We start from the raw sequence: 20,951 nt of genomic DNA, 5'->3' as shown, positions 1-20,951 counted from the left end.
TTGATTAAGTAATGAGGTAATAGACTTAATTAGGACTTCCTGTAAAATTAAAGCCCCCCAAAATATTGTAAAATTTACAAGAGCATAAGGAAGAAAGAGGAAAGGGAAAAAAAAACTGGCTAATTTGGCAAAACCAATGAAAGTAAAACAGAGAAAATAAAATATGTTAAATCTTAAACCTGTTAAATGGCAAATAAAATAGAGGGAAAATGTCAGGATGCACAGTTATCTTCACAACTTAGAAAAAACTTCTATGTCGAATAAATAATCAGAACTGTTAGAGACAACAAAGAAAATTCAGTATTGTTTATATGAAAAAAACATCAAATAAAGTGTCAGAGAAAAGTCAAACTAGAGAAAAATGATTCAAAAGTAACAAGAGTAAAAAGATAGAAGATGAGAGGAATCAGTTCAGACAGCAGAGTCACAATCATTAAAGGGCACTACACAGACAGGACAGGACTTACGCCTGGTTCCACTGAGGGACGACACACCTAGGAAAATGATCTTCGCTCTACTTATTTCTCCTTTGACTCTGTTGGATATGCTAAGGCTGTGTGCGCCAGTTTCAATGTCTTTTGAGCAGGCAGAAAAGTAGCTGGATTTTTTAAAAAGCCTGGGTGGCCACAGAAAAGGAAAAACTTTGAAAAGCACAGAGGAATGCTCACTTGGTGTAGGTGAAATTCAACAGTGCTCTGGGGAGAGGGGAACACTGGAGACTAAAGGCTTGTGGTGCCTGCTTCTGACTGAAGTAGTAGTCACCTTTAACTCCTCCTGATTCATTGCCCTTAAATATGCCTGACATTCTCTCATTGTGTTAGATGGAAACCAATTGCAAACAAAACACAGTAAGCTATATTGTATAAGAAATTAAAGTCCATGTTATAATAGGAGTCAGTTTTAATGCTCTCCTTGCTGAGAGACCCTATGATAAAAAGGAGACCATTTACTTTTATAATTCAAGAAAAAAAATGGGAAATTAATAGAACAAAGACTATTTCTATTTATGGGAAAATATAAAAATATACCATCAAATTAGAAGGAACTAAAAATCATTGCGAACAACTGTAATATTAAGAAGGGAAATGAAATAAAAATAAAATATCCAGAAATATAAATGATAAATCTAAGGACAGATCCCAGAAATAGAACTCAGTTACCTTTGTAGTATTTTCACAGATTCAGCTTAATCAGCTCTATATGTCTTGAGTAGTAACCACTGTGATTGCACCTGCGCGACAATCCTATCCCAGTTCCCAAGCATACAAGAAATGGACCAAACCATTAGAGACTCTTTAGAAAGTACATCATCATAATTCATTCCATTAACATACTTTATGAACAAATAGTGATGTGGTCACATCACTTGATGTTCTGTAGCATTTTAAAATTCGGCTACCTATAATTAGAAAAAAATAGGAAACAGAGTAGGGGGATATTTTCAGTCTGATAAAATGTATCTCTGTGAACTTCAAATAATTGTAAAATTCAGTAGGGATATGTTGCCTATAAAATACAAAATTCAGCTTGTCAGCATCATACCATTTATAGAAAACTATTGTAGGTATGTTAAACATAAATGTGGAATTTTATGTTAAACATAAATGTGGAATGTAAATTTATCATATTTATTTCTGGTAATACTCTCATTTAAAGATAAAGTAAGGCTTCTCAAAATAGAGCAAAAAGCATAATGATAAAATAAAATATTTTAGTTGAACTATATCAGAATTAATCACTCTCAATAGAAAGTATAAGGGAAATCATAAAATACATTTTCACTTCATTCAGACATTAGATAAAAATGTATATTGAACCGGGTGGGCTTTGAGGTGAATAAAGTAGGGTCATGGAGTTCATGGCCAACCGTAGGCACATAGTGAGTTTGAAGTCGGCCTGGTCTATACGAGATGCTTGACAAACTGAAAAAAGTACTGTGACTGGAGAGGAAGGGAGGAGGGAAGCCAGATGGGAGAAAAAGGAATGGAGGTGAGAGAATCTCAGGGGGTTAGGAGACCTAGACAGAAAAGTGATGCCCTATGAGAAATGTACAAAGAGTGTCTGAACATTAAAACATATGTATACCTGGGAGCTGCTTGGCAGGGAATGCAGTTCCAGGTAGAAGAGACCTCCCTTAGAGCAACAAGCATGCCATACAGCACTCATGAAAGAAGCCTCTTTTTGCAACAGATGGAGGCTACTGCAGGGTTGCACATCTAGTCAGGCACAGAGAATATATACCTGGGAGATACCCCAGTACTTGGTGATACATCTGCAGTCGAATCTCTACAACTAAGGCTCATGGAACATAGCAGAATAAGGGGTAGAGAGGGCTAATGGACCCCTCAACTATCACCAGTGAAGCTTCCTTGTACATCAGAGTGAGGTGTACACAGAAGGCCACGACTAGCCAAGTTTTGCAGAATAAGAGATGGTAGATTATAGGATGAGACTCCCACACGGAACCTCACCCACCCATGGCTCAGGGACCATTGCAGAAGAAGAGGAGGAAAGATTTAAGAGCCAGGTTGGCTCATGAACACAGGGAGGTGGAGGCCTCCAGGCCACTGGAAGCTTGCTCATGTGAGCCTGTGACAGTGGTGGTGTCGAGCATGGGACTCATGTCAGCTCAATTAAACAAGGGCCCAAAGGGGAGGTGAGAAAGAGGTGGTGGGTCAGCACTAGATTGAGAACTATTTGAGACTGATTATTGCTGGGTGAGGGTGAGTATAACTTACATGTGACCACTGGGTGGGCTGACTAGATTACAGTGGATACATTTACACTGAAGGACATTTGGGTACAAATACCTGAATGAATAGGACTCAGCACATATGACAGAGTGCATAGGGTTCTGTGGGGGCTTGGGGGAAGCATGAATGGGAAAGGGGATCTGGATTTGAGTGGGAAACATATGAAATTTAAAAAGCTCAATAAAAAATTAAAAGGATATGTATATATGTACATATGTATATATGTACATATATATAATGTATGTGTCTGTGTGTGCTTTTCTACAACTCTATTTTTACTTAATGTCTTAGAGATATTTTTCTAATTAACTGCACTGAGGTGTGTCCAACTGTGGTCAAGGAGTCCAAACCGAAGTCATGTTTACTTACGATATAAGATTTTGTTTTTAACTTTTACAAAAACTTTATTGAGAATTTCACACATGCATATAAGGTGTTTTGATCAAATCCATGCCCACTCCCTCCCCTCCAACTCCTCCCATATCTCCCCATCATTTTCTTCTTTTCTTTGTTTTTCTTCTTTCTTTTATTTATTTTTATGGGGCTTTGGGTACTCTAACTTTTCCCCTCTGAAGAGGTAACCCTAAAATCATTTAAGGATTAGATACAAGCTACCAAATACCTTTGATATTTTTGGCCTTTGGAACAGAGTATGTTGCTAACAGTCCCAAGGATATTTTGTCTTTTGGCCAAGAAACTGGCTACTTTTCTTTGGGGTCTTTTTACCCTAACTGCCTAGCCAATTCCTACCACCTATTCTTATCAAGCCATCCTCTGAAGAGGTTACCCAAATTGCCAATAGGGAATAGGAATGCATACTGCTCTGGCTTTTTTCATGTTGTACAAGGATGCAGGGTGAGGCAATTGGAGTGCCCCTTCAGTGGGTCTATCTAAAAGACTGCCAAATTACAATAACTCTTATCTCTAAGGGGAAAGAAAGTCCTTGAATCATGAATAGGAGATGAGAAGAAGTAAAGGCAAGAGTAATTAGCATTGCAAGTTCTAGACAGGGAACTAGAAAAAATCAGAACAGAGCAATTTTCAAATGTTCATATGAGAGTCCACAGGAATTTCTTGACAAGGGCTTCCAAAAGCATCCCTCTATTGGATTCTTTCTCATTTTTCTTTTTACCTTCCAAGGCTGGACTCTAGAGTGATGGATTCGGGATTCGCTTTCAGGTATTTTGATAGCTGTTGGAGTGGTTACAATCAGCGTCAGTTCTCTCTCAGAGGCTTCTAAATAGGGTGAGAAAACGCATTTATTCATCATTTTAGAACAATAGCTGGTCATCTACCTTAGCTACAGGTGGGCACTACAGTATTGCAGACCAAGATTTGAAGTCTCACGTCTGAGCAGGACTTTCTGGTTAGGAACAAAATCATCAATGAGAAATAATTGCCTAAATAACGTTTTATATAGACTTAAGACTAACGTCTAGGAAATGTAATCCCTTGAACTATTAAAGAAATATACTGATGACTTTACTCTTTGGTTATACTTTCCTTTTGGGTGTTTAAGACCATATAGTTGTCCCAAATAAATCAATTTATTTACACTTAAGGTCATTTGAGGATCTGTTCCTCAGGGATCACATGGGCTTGGGAGGAGCTTCTGGCTCGTTTCTTTTACTAGTTCCATCTATGTGAAGATAATTCAAAGGTCCTGCTTGATCATATCTGGCTTCACTTAGAAGTATGAATAAGATGTTTCCTCTGAGTTGACCCTCCCCTTTGTAGACTGGACACTGGTTCAAGTCCATCTCGTGGGGTCTCCATGTTCTCCCTGAACAAGAGGACAGGTGACTCACCACATTTACAGGACATTTTGAGAGATGCTCATAGTCCCTTGAACTTGGAAGACCTTGGAAGGCAAGGAGCAAAAACTCCTTTAAGTCCCTCTGACCACATTGGTATAGGCCTTAAAGTAGGCCTATACTTATAGGCTGTTAAATATCCAATAAGGTTAGTTTTACCAGTCTGATATTTTCAATTATCATGTGATATGTAGATAAGGCTTAGGTAAAGAACCAAATATTCTGAGAAAAATATTGATTATGTTTCTATTTTGTTCCTTAAACTAGTTGATTAAACTATGACTATAGACATTTTAAGATTATGTATATATTATTTTTGTCTCATCCTTTATATATAACAAACCTTCATCACTTGCTTAGGCTTTATCATTTTTTTCTATTTTGGAAAATATCTCCATTCCCATATCCTTTTAACATCTTTTACATTCTATTTTCTTTTTTTTTAATAATTATGAGACATAATAGCACTAACAAATACATTTTCCATTGGTTGTGAAACTTCTTTTCTTGGTGATGCTAAGTAATGCTTATTCCCTTTTAAGTTTCTAGTGTCAAGCCAATGTTTGATTAAAGTTTTACTAGGGAACCAATGAATTTATTGAGCTTACTTACCAAGATAACTGAGGGGTTGCTGAGGTATATGTATGACCTGAGGGTTTGAACACTGGATAACCTTTACTTAGCATGTTTTCTCTTCCTTGCCTTCTATACTTTAGCCCTCACCAAATCCAGGAGGCCATGTGTGATTAGGGTTAAATTGTATACAGGGAAGAGTGGCTGGATACTCCAGTAAGGGTCTAGTGACACTGGTTGGCCCTCCTTTAATGAATGAGCACAACCATCAAAAGCCCAATTGTGATAATGTTTAGCGATCAGACTCAGTTGAAGTCATGATGATGGTAATTATTTCATGCAGACGGGACTGCTGTATAACATCATCTTATTAAAAGGACCTGGAATTTAAAAGGATTTTGTGCTAGGACCCACATATGAGGGAGAACATACATCGTTTTTTTTTTTTGTTTTTTTGTTTTTTTTGTTTTGTTTTTCTATACTTCACTTAGTATAACAGTTTCTAGATCCATCCATTTACCTGCAAATTTCATTATTTCATATTTCTTTACTGCTGAATAGAACTCCATTGTGTAAATATACCACATTTTTGTTAACCATCGTCAGTTGAGGGGCACTTAGGTTGCTTCCATCTCTTAACTATTGTGAAAAAAGCAGCAACAAACATGGTTGTCCAAGTGTCTCTACAATAGGATGAGTCCTTTGGGTATATGCCAAGGAGTGGTCATATGATAGATTCATTTTTAGTTTTCCTAAGAGTTCTCCACACTGTTTTCCATAGACGTTGCAGGAGTTTGCAATCCCACCAACAGTGAATGAGCATTCCCCTTTCTCCACACCCTCGCCAGCATTTGGTATCATTTCTTCTCCTGATCCTAGCCAGACTGATTGGGGTAAGGGATACTTTAGGGTGCTTTTAATTTGCATTTCCCTAATTAATAATGATGTTGAACACTTTTTGAGATGTTTCTTAGCCATTTTTTATTTCATCCTTGAGAACTCTCTGCTTAGATCTTTAGCCCATCTTTTAATTGGGTCATTTGATTTCTCAGTTCTTTGTTTTTTGAGATCTTTATATATTCTGGATGTTAAACCTCTGTCAGATGTGTCACTGGTGATGATTTTTTCCCAATCTGTGGGTTTTCTCCTCACTTTTTTGATTGTTTCTTTTGCTGCACAGAAGCTTTTTAGTTAAATGAGGTCTCACTTATTGATTGGTGACCTTAATTCCTAAGCAATTTCTGTCTGATTTAGGAAATCCTTTTCTATACCTATATCCTGTAGTTACTGCCAATATTTTCTTCTAATAGTTTCACAGTTTCCAGTTTCACATTGAGGTCTTTGATCCATTTGGAGTTGACTTTTGTGCAAGGTGAAAGATAAGGATCTAGTTTCATTCTTCTACACGTGGAGATCCAGTTTTGCCATTACCATTTGTTGATGATACTGTCTTTCTTCCATTGTGTGTTCTTGGCACCTTTGTTGAATATCAAGTGGCTGAAATTGTGGGTACTCAGGTTTGGACCTTCAGTGATGTTCCATTGATCTATGTATCTGTTTCTGTGCCAGTACCATGCTGTTTTTATGACTATAGTTCTGTAGCATACTTTGAGATCTGGTATAGTAATTCTCCCAGCATTGCTCTTTATGCTCAGGGTTATTTTGGCTCTCTGGGGTCTTTTGTGCCTCCATATGAATTTAAGGACGGCTTTTTCTAATTCTGTGAAGTATTTCATGGGGATTTTGATTGGGATTGCATTCAATCCATATATTACTTTTGATAGGATGGTCATTTTCACAATATTAATTCTTCCAATCCATGATCATAGGAGGTCTGTCCATCTACTGGTATCTTCCTCAATCTCTTTCTTTAACAATTTAAAATTTTCATTGTGGAGATTTTTGGTGTCTTTGTTCAGATTTATTCCAAGATACTTTTTTTTGAAGCAATTGTGAATGGGAACATTTCCCTCTATTCTTTCTCAAATTGCTTGTCATATAGAAAGGTTACTGATTTTTGTAGATTGATTTTATAACTTGCCACTATACTGAAAGTGTTGATCAGTTCTAGGAGTTTTCTGGTGGAAGTTTTGGGATCTCTTAGGTATAGATCATATCATCTGCAAAAAGTGATAGTTTGACCTCTTTTCCAATTAGTACTCCTTTAATTTCCTTCTCCTGTCTTATTGCTCTAGCAAGTATTTCAAGCACTATGTTGAAAAAGGGTGGAGATAGTGGACTTCCTTGTCTCATTGCTGATTTTAATGGGAATGCTTCCAGTTTTTCTCCACTGAGAATGATATTGACTGTGTATTTGTTGTATATAGCTTTAATTATGTTGAGGTATGTTCCCTCCAGGCCAATTCCCTCTAGGACTTTGAACATAAATAGATGCTGGATTTTGTCAAGCCTTTGCATCTATTGAGACAGCAATATGATTTTTGTCTTTGAGTACATTTATAATATTAATGACATTTATTGACTTGTGTATATTGACCCAGCCCTGCATTTCTGGGATAAAGCCTACCTGATCATGGTGAATGATCTTTCAATGTGTGTCTATATGTGATTTGTTGAGAATTTTTGCATCTATGTTCATTAAGGAACTATAGTTTTCAATAGTTTTCTTTTTTGGTTATGTCTTTACCTGGTTTGGGTATTAGAGTGATACTGACTTCATGGAAGGAATTTGGGAGTTCTCCATCTGTTTCTTTCTTTTTGAATAATTTAAGTAGCATTGGTTGGAAGTCTTCTTTAAATATCTGGTAGAATTCTTCTGTATATCCATCTGGGCCTGGGCTTTTTTTAGTTGTGAGGCTTTGTATTACTGTTTCAATTTCCTCATATGTGATGGGTCTGTTTAAAGTGTTGATCTCTTCTGGGTTTAACTTTGGTAGTTCCCATGATTTTAGATATCTATCCATTTCTTTTAGAATTTCAGATTTATTAGCATATAGATTTTTATAATACTCCCCTATGGTTGCCCGGCTAGCTCAGTCGATAGAGCGTGAGACTCTTAAAATATTCCCTTAGAGTGGTCTGGATCTTTTGGATGTCTTTTGTGATGTTTCCCCTTTCATCTCTGATTTTGTTGATTTGGATTTGCTCTTTCTTTCTTTTGGTTAACTCTTCTAAGGGTCTGTCTATCTTGTTTAGCTTTTCAAAGAACTAGCTCTTAGATTCATTGATTCTTTGTACTTTTTTCTTTGTTTCTATTTCATTAATTTCTACTCTGATTTTTTTTTTCTCCTGCTGAGTTTGGGTTTCAATTGTTCTTGCCCTTCCAGTTCCTTGAGTTGCAGTGCTGGTCATTTATCTGTGGCACTTAGAGCTATAAACTTCCCTCTTATAACTGCTTTTATTGAGTCCCAGAAGTTGTTTGGGTTGTATTGTTCTTTTTGTTGAATTCCAGAGTTCATTTACTTCTTAATTTCTCCTTTGACCCACTCATTTGTTTACGAGTGTGTTGTTCAATAGCCACGAGTTCCTGTAGTGACTAGGGCTTCTTCCAGTGTTAATTTTGAGCTTTATTGTTTTGTGGTCTGATAAAATGCATGGGATTATTTCAGTACTTTTGTATTTGTTGAGGTTTGTTTTGGTGCCCAGTATATGGCCAATTTTTGAAAAAAAGTTCCATGGGGTACTGAGTAGAAAGTGTATTCTTGGGGGTTTGGGTGGAATAATTGAAAGAGGTCTGTTAGACTGATTTGATGTATGTTATCATTTAATTCAGACATCTCTCTGTTTATTCTTTGTCCAGTTGATGGATCCTGCCTTCAAATGGTGGTGAGCTTCCCTTAATTTGGCCATATCTATCCCCCTACCTGGGGTTTTGTGAGGCCCCTCACAAGGCCCCAGGGCAAATCTGGCTTTGGGAGGCTAAGGCTGAGATCTTGGCAGCCAACCTGAGAGGGTGGGTTTGGACCTCCACCTGTGTAGTGGCTTCGATCTCAGTAGACTTCCAAAGAGTGCCCAGTTGTGTCCTTCCTCTGTCCTCCCTCTGGCATAGGGTTGACAACACAACGGACTGCCTGAGAGCACCCAGATCCTGCCTCCATGTGGTGAAGGAAGCCTGAATGTACCTGATTGAAACCTGAATTGGGCTTCTGTGGGTACTCCTGAATGGCTGATCTGAAGCCATCAGTTCTCTCCAAATTAAACCTGACAGAATCTGTACCCTGTACCAACCAGCTATACATAACCAATAAAGAAAGGATCCAGGCACCCAGATAATACAAACAAAAGCATAGAACATCAAATAGACAGGATTAGAAAAGAAACTCCCCATGACATATCATAGTAAAAACACTAAACCTACAGAACAAAGAGAGAATACTGAAAGCAGCAAAAGAAAAACAAGTCACATACAAAGGAAAGCCCATCAGAATTACAGCTAACTTATCAATGCAAACGATGAAAGCCAGAAGAACCTGGGCCAAGGATTTCCAGTTCTACATGACAATAGATGCCAGCCCAGAGTACTATACCCAGTAAAAATGTCTATTATAGTTGAGGGGGAAAGAAAAATCTTCCATGACATGAACAGCCTGAAAAAATACATGTCCACAAACCAGCCCTTCAAAGAATACTTGAAGCAGTACAGAGAGCAGAGAGAGAAACAATTATACCCCAGAGGCAACAAAAGAAAACAAACAAAGGTATAATCTAGGAAACACAAAATTACACAGAGAACACAAAAAGCAATCAACATAATGACAAAGAATGCACATCTTTCAATAATAACCTTATATATCAATGGACTGAGCTTCCCAGTCAAAAGACACAGGCTAAGTGAATGGATTAAGAAACAAAATCCATCTCTTTGCTGTCTACATGAAACCCATCTCACCTTTAAGAATGGGAACTACCTTAAGGTAAAAGGGTGGAAAAGAATATTCCAAGCAAATGACACTAAGAAATAAGCAGGGGTTGCAATTCTAATATCTGATAAAACAGACTTCAAAGTAAAACTAATCAGAAGAGATAAGGAGGGCCACTTCATTCTGATCAAAGGAACAGTTAACCAAGAAGATATTACAATCCTTAACGTATATGCACCAAATTCTGGTGCACCCAAATTCATAAAAACAACGTTACAGGACTTTAAGACACAAATTACCTCGAACTCAGTAATAGTAGGGGACATAAGATTTTTTTCCCAGCAACCACATGGCAGGTAACAACTGTCCATAACTGCAGTCCTGGGGGTTCTGACAGCCTCTTCTGACCTCCACAGGCATTGCACAACAAGGGTGCACTTACCTACATGTAGGAATACACACATACACATAAAATAAAAATAAAAAAAATTTTAAGTATTTTATTTTTCTTTTATGTGTGTGCATATTGCCTGCATGTATGTAAGTGCATCCGTGTCATGCAATGCCTGAGGAGTTCAGAAGAGGGTTTTGGATTTCCCTGGAATTGGAGTTATAGATGTTTTTTAGCCTCCATGTGGGTGCTGGGAATCAAACTGGGTCCTTTCCAAGAAAAGACAGTGCTCTTTAACCACTGAGCCATCTCTTTAGCCCAAAGACATAAGATTTAAAAAAAAAATGATTTATTATTTATTTATTTTTATTTTTATTTTTATTTTTTGGTCTTTTTGAGACAGGGTCTCCCTGTAGCCCTAGCTGTCCTGGAACTCACTATGTAGACCAGGCTGGCTTTGAACTTACAGAGATCCATACAACTCAATTGGACAGTTCTTAAGCATAAATTTTGTAAATGACAATGTTTTACCACAGTGTCAGAAGCTTGGGCTCCTGATTGCTGAAGTAATTGCTTTTTATGCATATTTTAGTCTTATTTTTGATATTTTAAAAATTATTATTTCCTGTTTCTTCTTGATTGGCTTATTTCTGGTTAGAATTCTTGACTTTTTCCTAGAATTTTTCTATCACACATAATTGTCCACAAAATTGATAACATCCTATCACTTTTATATTTTTCACATTGAGGTTATATTCATTTTTAAATATTGACTCTAGAATTTCATACAATGTGTTTTGATCATAACCAGAACCTCTGTTCCTCTCAAGCCCCTCCTTAATACCCTTTCCTCCAATTTCATGTCCTCCATTTTTATAAATCCTTTTTAAAAATTATTTTTTTAATCTTTAAATTTTTGTTTTTAGAAGGCCTATCAATTCCATTTAGTGCCTTCCATGTGCTCCTTGGTGTGGGTCCACCCCTGAAGTCTAGTCAACTTACCAGGCATCACATTAGTAAGGAAAACTGCATTCCCTCTTCCTGCACCCATCAGTTGTCAATAGATACTCAGATAAAGCTAGGGTTCCTGCCCACCTCGTCCATCCATACTGGATCTCTTTCTGGTTTGAGTTACACTGGTTTTGTGCATGCTGTCAAAAGTGCTGTAGGTTCACCTGTACAACTACCCTGCTGTGTCCAGACCACACAGTTTCCTTGTATTTGTCTACCACCTGTGTCTCTTACAATCCTCCTACCCCTCTGCTGCGGTGATCCTTGGGCCTTGGGAGAAGAAGATGCAATATAGGTGTCCCATTTAGACTTGAGCACTCTACAGTGTCTTATTCTCTGCATGGAGACTATTTGTGGGTTTCTGTGTTAATGGCCATTTCCTGTAAAAACCCTCTCTGATGAGAGTTGAGAGAGTCAAGTCATTGTGAATTAGTTTAATATTATGTCTACTTAGCAGAATGATAGTAGATTCTCCACTATGGCCACAGGTTCTCACCCTCATTACCTTTCCAGCTATGGACTCCCTGTTGTGAAGTGGGTGTTGAATCCAATTAGAAGGTTTATTACTCCCATTCATGCATTATCACACCTTGGACATATTTTGCTAAGCCACTGAAGGAATTGTATATAAAAAAAATTAAGACTTTGAAAAAAGAAATTGAAGATCCTAGGAGATAGAAAGACCTCCCATGCTCAAGAATGAATAAAATTAATATTGTAAAAATGGCCATCTGGTCAAAAGCAATCTACATATTCAATGCAATCCCCATTAAAATTCCAATACAATTCTTCACAGAAATTGAAAAAAAAACAACCACCTCAAATTTTATACGGAAAAAAGCAAGCATAGCCAAAACAATCTTGAACAATAAAGGAAATACTGGAGGTGTCACCATCCTTGGTTTCAACTTATACTGCAGAGCTATAGCAATAATAATAGCATGATATTGGCCTAAAATATACATTGGTTAATGGAATAGAATTTAGGGCCCAGATTTAAATTCACAAATGTACAGCCACCTGATTTTTGACAAACATAAAAACATACATTGGACAAAAGACAACATTAAAAAAATGGTGCTAATCAAACTGGACAGCTACATGTAGAAGAATGAAACTAGATGCATGCCTCTCACTCTGCACAAATGTCAGCTCCAAGTGAATCAAGGTCCTCAAGACCTGATACCTTGAATATGATACGGTAGAATGTAGAGAATACATGGGACCTTACAGGCACAGGAATATGTTTCTGAACAGGGCCCTGACAGAATGATCATTAAGACCAACCATTGAAAAATGGGACTTCATGGTACTAAAGTTTCTATACCTCTTTTCTTTCTTTATTATTTTTTATTTTATGTCTATGAGTGTATTGTGTGCATGTATGTAAGTACACCCATGTCATGCAATGCCTGCAGAGGTGAGAAGAAGGTGTCAGATCCCCTGGAACTGTAGTTAGGGACAGTTGTTAGCCACTATGTGGGTGCTGGGAATGGAACCCATGTCCTCTGCAAGAACAGCCAGTGCTCTTAACTGCTGAGTCATCTCTGCAGCCTGGAACACTTGTGTACTTCTAAGGACACCGTAGAGACCACCTAGAAAATGGAAAAAAATCTTTACCAGCTATCCATCTGACAGAGGGTTAGTATCTAGAATATATAACGAACTGGAAAAGCTAAGTATATAAAAACACATTAAAAATACAGATAAGAAAATAAAGAGTTCTTAAACGATGAAATACAAATGGCTAAAAAATATTTTTTAAAAATGTTCAACATCCTCAGCCATCAGGGAAATGCAAATGGAAACTACTTTCAGATTTCATCTTACCCAAGTCAGAATGGCTAAGATCCCCCAAACAAACGACAAATGATTACAGGGATGTGAGAAAGGGGAGCACTTATTCACTGCTGGTGGGAGTGCAAACTGACAGAGCCATTATAGAAATAAGTGTGCAGATTCCTCCAAAAGCTAAAAGTAGATCACCACAATGGCCCAACCATACCACTCTTGGGCATACACCCAAAGGACTGTGCATCTTACTGTGGAGATACTTGCTCATCCATATCACTGCTGCTCTATTCACAATAGTCAAAAAATGGATACAGTCTAGATGTCCGTCAGCTGATGATTAACGGATGATGAAGATATGACACCTTTACACAACTGAATATTATTCAGCTGTTCATGAAAAAATAAAATTTTGGAATTTTCAGATAAGTCACTAGAACTGGAAACAACTTGGATGAGGTAACACAGACCCGGAAAGATGAATGCTGCCTGGTCTCTTGCTAAGTGGATGATAGCTTTCAATCTTTATTTATTTGTTTTTCATTTAGGTGAATTTCATACAATATATTTTGTTCATATTTAGACCCCTTTTCCTATTTTTAGCCTTTTACAGCCATATATATATCTCCTGTTGTGTCAAATTTGTGTCCCTTAATGCACTTTGGTGTAGGTCCATACACTGGATCCTGGCTAATCTACCCAGAATCACACCCTTAAAGAAGACTGACTCTTCCCCTCCCAGCAGCTATTGATTGCCAATAGCTTCTCAGATAGGGTCAGAGTTCCTGCCCCACTTCTATGCTGGGATTTTATCTGGCTTAAGGTTATGTGGGACTTGTGCTATTACCACTGGCGTGAGTTCACAGGAATGTACAATATAAAAAGGGTTGTCTGGAAAACTCTATTTTCTTGTGGTCATCCAACACTTCTGCATGTTAAAATCTTTCTGCTCTCTATGCAATACCTGAGCTTTGGGAATCAGAATTTAAGGTTCACCTTAAAAATGGAGTCAAATTCCTGGAATTACTGATATCAGGCCTAGGAACCAGTGGCTAGACAGACCACAAACCATAGGGTAGAGAACCTGCTGCTATTAGGCTAAACAGACATAGCATTAAACTCACTCCTAAGGATTTATTGTTATACCTATAGATTATATCATCTCTCATCTCCTACATGCAGCAGATGGTGATTAACACAGAGACCCCCAACTGATCAACATGCAGAGAATAAGAGATGACAAGAGTACTTAATCCCAGATAGGGCACCTATAACTTTCAATCCTTAGACATGTGTGTTTCAAGTGGAAAGCCCTTAGAGATTAGGAAATCCTAAACTATCTATGTATAGTAGATATAAACAAAACTTCTTTGTTTTTAACTACTTTTTGTCCTTTAGAAACTTCAAAGTCCTTAGATATTAAGCCCTAAGGGGCCATGTGGGAGGGGAGATGGAATGCAGAAATTTAAATGGGAAAGGGGAATGATAGGTGATAGGTGGACAGGCTTAATGGGGTAGGGGATAGAAAGGGAGGACAGAAGAAGGAGTAAGAGGAGGGATAACTAACACTAAAGGGCTTTTAAAAGAGTCATTGGAAAATTACCATAGAAGCTTCTCAAATACACAAACACACACACACACAGACACACACACACACACACTCATAAACAATATATAATATATATTATAAAAAGAATTTAAATGTAACTACCCTATAACTGATAATCAATGGCTCTAATAGACATCACAGGCTAGCAAAAGCGAGTGTCAGGAATGGGGTTCATCTTTTTGGAGTTGTTAACTAGAGAGCGTCTAAAGGTCCTCAAACAATACTGGCTGTTTCCATTTGTCCTAGTTTGTTCTTCATTGCTGTGACAAAACACTCTGACCACTACCAACTTGGGGAGGAAAGGGTTTATTTAGCTTACATATCACGGGTCACAGTTCATCAGGGAGCCCAAGGTAGGAACTCAGGGCAGGAACCTGGAGGCAGGAGCTGGAACACAGGTCATGGAGGAACACTGCTTACTGGCTTGCTCCCCTGGCCCCTGGTCAACCTGCTTCCTTATGCAACATGGGCCCACCTGCCCAGGGTAGCACCATCCACAGTGGGCTGGGCCCTTCCACATCACTCATCAAGAAGATGCCCCTCAGACATGGCCACAGGCCAGTCCAATAGAGGCAATTCCCCAACTGAGGGTCCTTCAACCCAGGTGTGTCAAGTTGACACTAAAGCTATCCAGCACACCATTGCACTTGGTTTTCCATCAGAACTTGACAGCAAGTTGCTAGTGCTAAAGACACTACGTACTTGAGTCTCAGAACAATCAAGGACTAATCAAGCTGGTACTGACCTTGAAGCTACATCTCTGCTGGCTAGCTTTCAGAGTACTAGATGGTGCTATGCATGTTACTGAGAGAGAAGCCTTATGTAGCTGTGAACGCTACTAGCTACAATATCCATTCTTGTTTATAATTTAAAGTAATATTTTAATATTCATTTTTCAATATTTCCATGATGAATGTCCTGTTGGATAATTAGATTTGTTTTTTTTATTTTTTATTTTTTTGGTCTTTATGAGACAGGGTGTTCCTATAGCCCCAACTGGCCCAGAGCTTGCTATACAGACCAGGCTGGCCTCAAACTCACAAAGATCCACCTGCCTCTGCCTCCTGAGTGCTGGGATTAAAGGCATGTGCCACCACACCTAGTGGATAATTCGATTTAAAAAATATCTCTAAAGAGTATAGGAAAAGAGTGAATGGACTCATTTATAAAATTTTATTATATGCAAATATATAAATGGGCATTAACTTAGATTTTCAGTATATATTAATTTATGCTATTTCTGTTTTAACCTATCTATATATAGTAGATATAAACAAAACTTCTTTGTTTTTAACTACTTTTTGCCCTTTGGAATCTTCAAACATATATTTTGATCTTCATTCAAATATTGTATTTTGATCCTAACTCCCCCCCATCTCCATCTGAAAGGCCCCACATTTCCCTCCCAACTTCATTTCCTCTTTTTAAAATATCCATTCTCATTTTGATATTCAACACAAAACACATCTATTGACTTATGAACACAAGATAGCTAATATGAAGGTACTTAATGTATGTTTGCTGATATTCTAAATGCTTTATTTTAGTACTAGTAATATGCTATTATTGAATTCATTTTACAAAATAAGGATAGAAAACAAAGTTGATAATATTTTGCAGTTAGTGTGAGAGGAGCTGTTCACCCCAGGTAGTCTGGATCAAGAGATTATGCCCTTTGTTTTTACAGAACACTGTTTAAATATGCAATCAAATCACATAATAAAGACATACTGGGAAAGTAGCTCCCCTATAATTCTTTCCCTCAGAGGCTATCTCTGTGTCCTAATTCTAATGAATGAGCCTTTGTTTTAGTCAGCTTGCAGCTCCTATAACAAGCTACCACAGACCAGGATATTTAAACAGCAAAAATGTTTTCCTGCAGTTCTGGAGCCTGGGAAGTCACAGTACCTGGTTTCCCTATAAAAACAGGAGACTTTGGACTTCTTCCTCTTCTTAGAATGAAATTAATTCCTTCAAAATAGTCCAACTCTCATGACCTAATCTAATTCTAACTCCAAAGGCTCTACTTTCAAATATGCCATAGATAAGATTAGAGTTCTTCAACATATATATTTGGAGAAGACATAACCAAAGAACCCACAGCTCCTCCCCAAAATTTCTATGGCTATCAGAAATATGCATTTATATGTAGATGTACATCTATTTATCCATCTATGCATAATTTTATGTTTAGTGGTGTTGTGTACAGGGAATGATTTGTGACAGTCATAATTTTGGTCTTAAGTGAGTTTATTAAGTATGTAGAAAGCAAAAGTAAAAGAAAAAATAGCAGCAAAGAGATGCCATCATCAAATCAGGTACTGACAGCATCTAACAGAAATGACCAGGGAAGCTCTCCTGTAACAGCAGGTGGAATTACCAACTGAGAGCTTTCTGGGCAGAACAGAGTGATAGTCTTTCCATAGAAGAGCTTCCAGTATTTTGTTCTCACTGCAGGAACTGTGCAGTGAACAACAGCAACTTTTGTTGGAAATGGTTGTCTTCTAGCTATTGGTGTTTTTAAAACCCTTAACTTTTATTTTCTCCCAAGACCAGGGGTCAGCCTGTCCCAGGACAAAGAGTTTTGCAGAGTATTTTATATAAACATATTTGAGTTTTTGGCAAGACTGCCTATCTCTTGTTTGCAGAGTTAGCACATGGCAATCTACTAATATATCATGTTTGGTTTTTAAATCACTTATAAGTTGTTGAAGGACATTCTCATTTCTGTTGTTTGTAGCAAATCCTTAGGACTATAATGAGCATGGAGTGCAAAACCGGGGTCGATTTAGCCAAATATTATTCTTTATGATGGCTTTGACATTTTTTCACCAATTTTAAAATAAATTCTGACATTTTGTGATTCAATTTCTCCAAAGAGTTAAGGGCTGACATAGTAGAAAACATAAGTAATTATCTTTATTTAATATAATTTGTTTTTTAAGCCAGTTCTTTAAATTTTACCATAAAATATCTTAAGAGAGATACATTGATGTAAACCATGAGATATAGAATCATAAGGAAATGAATTTATTAATGTATTAAATGATAGTTGAATCTAATCTATTCATGTCATAATGTATTAAAGTTACTTGTCTACACATTCTTAACTATAAAGCTTTTGTCTGTTGTGAGTTCTTAGGCAAACTTCCTTGTCATTTGAGTTTATTAAAACAACTCTTACACATTTTCTTAGTCTCACAAAACTAAGAATCACAAGATGGTACATTCCAGCAAGAGTTGGCCAAGCTATCAATGACCTTGAACAGTGAATACTCTTTGTAAACAAGAAAAAAGCATTAAAGAAAATATACAGAAAGCCAAAAAAATCTTTGTGTTAATTTTATGGCCATAGTTTTGTATACAAAAGGTGTTTGTGTCCCTTATTGTTCTAGCTGTCAGCACAGGGGAGGGCAGTTCCTATGACATGAGGCTGATTATCATCATCGCTCTGTTCGTCACTGGCTGTATCATTCCACACAACCACATTGCGTGTGGCAGGGTCTCAATCTGACTCTGCAGTGGCACTGTCCAGATAGGCTTTTTTTTGGCATTCATTTTTCAGCTTTTGTCTGTGATAGCAATTCTTTCAAAACAGAAATGATATCTCAAAGATACTGTAGATTACATCAATTATGCTCCCTAGAGAGAAAGATCTATGATAGTCATACTTTCAGTTTGGAATGAATTTATCAAGCATGTAGCAAGCAAAAGCAATAGACCAAATACCAAGTATCACAGAGATAGCAACATCAAATCAAGCATTAACAATGTTCAGAAGAAATGACTGGACTAGTCCTGTTGACACAGATATGCTGGGGTCCAGATGAAGAGATTTCTAGGTAGAACGGTAATTTTTCATGCATGAGCTTCAAGTTTCTTGCTCTTACTGCAGGCACTATTTTAAGGCAGGATGAAAATAGTAACCTCTGTTAGAAATGGTTTATCATCTGCCTCTTCTCCAGAGGACAATGTTCTTAATGCCCTTAGCTCTTTGCTGTGCGCTTTCCTTCCTGTCACAAGGCCAGGGGTTAGCTTATCCCAAGACAGGGAGTCTTGGAAGACACTTGAAGTTAATGTGCTTGAGTCTGAGACAAGGTGGTCAATCTCTTGTTTTCAGGGTCAACTCTCAACAAGTCCAATCAGAACATGCCAATAAAACATAGTACAGTAAGGAAATCCAGAAGGCAAAAAAGAGATGACACATGTAAATACATAAACAAATGTTTAAAACTGTGTGGATGAAGATGATATTGTTAAGATGCTAAAAGCTGATCAAGAAAGTGAGGACAAAAATGAAAACATGACAGAGAAAATATCTTTACTATATAATAGGTAAAAAATAATTGGAAGGAAAAATGAACTACATATATAACAAAATAATTTAAGAAGATATATTACATATATATATATATATAGAGAGATTTTGCAATATTATTTGGAATGGAAAAAATTGGGAGAAACTTTATTATAAATATAATAAAATTCACCAATTCAAAGGATTCATGTTAAATGACAAAACGAAATTCAATAATGTGCTTTACCTTACTACAGTTTTGTTTATGAAACCCAACTGAAATGTAGAAAACAGTCCTTCTGTGTGTATATACAAATTGGTAAGACGTTGTATGAATTCAGAGGGTTACTCAATCATCTCTGTCAGAACATTCTGTTATAGTAGGAGGGGGAGCACAAACACATATACACATGATCAGGAATAAAATTGAAACCTCAAAACTTTAAACTTCTTTCCATTCATAATTATTATTCTATGACCATTTTTACATTATGGTCATTTCAGATCAGACTTCACTAAAATTATTTTTCCTCCAAAGGTTTCTGTGAATTTATGTCAGTACTAAGCTTAGCTTCTTTCATGCAGTTTGTGAACTGAACATGCACTTACCTTTTCTGATATCAGATGTCAGGGACTACTTAATTAAAGCAATTATAAAATCATAGTGACTGGAAATAGTCATCACAACTCACACTGAAAGTCACAGGAGGGCTGCAGTGTTGTGTCCTTTTCATCCATATTTGGGAGGTCAGGTGCTTTAAACCCCATGGAAGCAAAGTCAGGTATACACAAGCAAAGCAACAAAAAATGATTGTGAAGTCAAGAGAGTATACCCATAACTTTCTTCCTACCATTGGTGTCCTCCTTCTGTGTTCTATTCTAAAGATAGTAAACTGTAGATGCAGCTCCTGTTAGACACTAGTTTTTTGTTTTGTTTTTGTTTTATTTTCTTTTGTAATTTTTAAAAGTCCCTTTTAATTGAATTTGTGATTTTCTTTTTTAAAATTTCTCAATGCCTATTTATTTTATTCTTTAATAAAAGTTTCATTATTTTAATAAATATATTTTGTTGAGTTCTGTGCATTTCATACAATAAATCTTAATCATATTTAACCCCCCTCCCTCATTCATACCCCATCATAGATCCCCCCACTGGATTTCCTGCATTCTATCATATATGTTAAGGTCTATCTGGTCAAACTTTTGTATTCAGATGTCTCTCAGTGCAAATTCATCCACTGGACTCTAATCAGCCTATGTAGAGTCCGTTAAGGCATACTATCCCTCACCCAGCAGTAATCAGTCTCTGATAGTTCTCAGTCAAGGATCGGCACACCGGTCATTTCTCTTGCTCCTCTCTGGGCCTTCGTCTTTTCATATACTACATCTTGGTCACTTTAGACCCATCCTTTATCTGCACCCCCATTGCCCCACATGGGTTTTCATGTACTCCGTTATAGATGTTACAACTTATTGAGTCAAGTTTTTGTCTCCAAATGTCCCTCAGTGTGCAGTGTGAGGCCATCCATGGGATCCTGGTCAACCGCTTTTGAATCACTCCTTTAAGAAATACCAACTCTCTCTCTCTCTCTCTCTCTCTCTCTCTCTCTCTCTCTTCCCCCTGCCCCCAGTTACCAATGAGTCTGTTAAAGTTGATGCTTCTTACCCATTTTCCCACTTCTGTGCTGGAATTTTGTCTGGTTAAACACCAGTTGTTTAAGGTCAAGGCAGTGCAATTAGTGAAGGGAAGAAATGAAAAGTATCTCAACTGGAACAGGAGACGTAAATATTTCTTTGCACATATGTGATCCTGAATGTAAAAAGTTTGAAGTAATAGGCTAAGAAGGTCATCAGGATTTGGGACATGTTATGATATACAAACATAAATTATA

The sequence above is a fragment of the Nannospalax galili genome, unplaced genomic scaffold (genome assembly GCF_000622305.1).
Source record: "Nannospalax galili isolate Female #2095 unplaced genomic scaffold, S.galili_v1.0 scaffold858, whole genome shotgun sequence".
NCBI lineage: Eukaryota > Metazoa > Chordata > Mammalia > Rodentia > Spalacidae > Nannospalax > Nannospalax galili.
The sequence above is the reverse complement of the archived record's forward strand: the minus strand, read 5'-3'. Positions refer to the sequence as shown.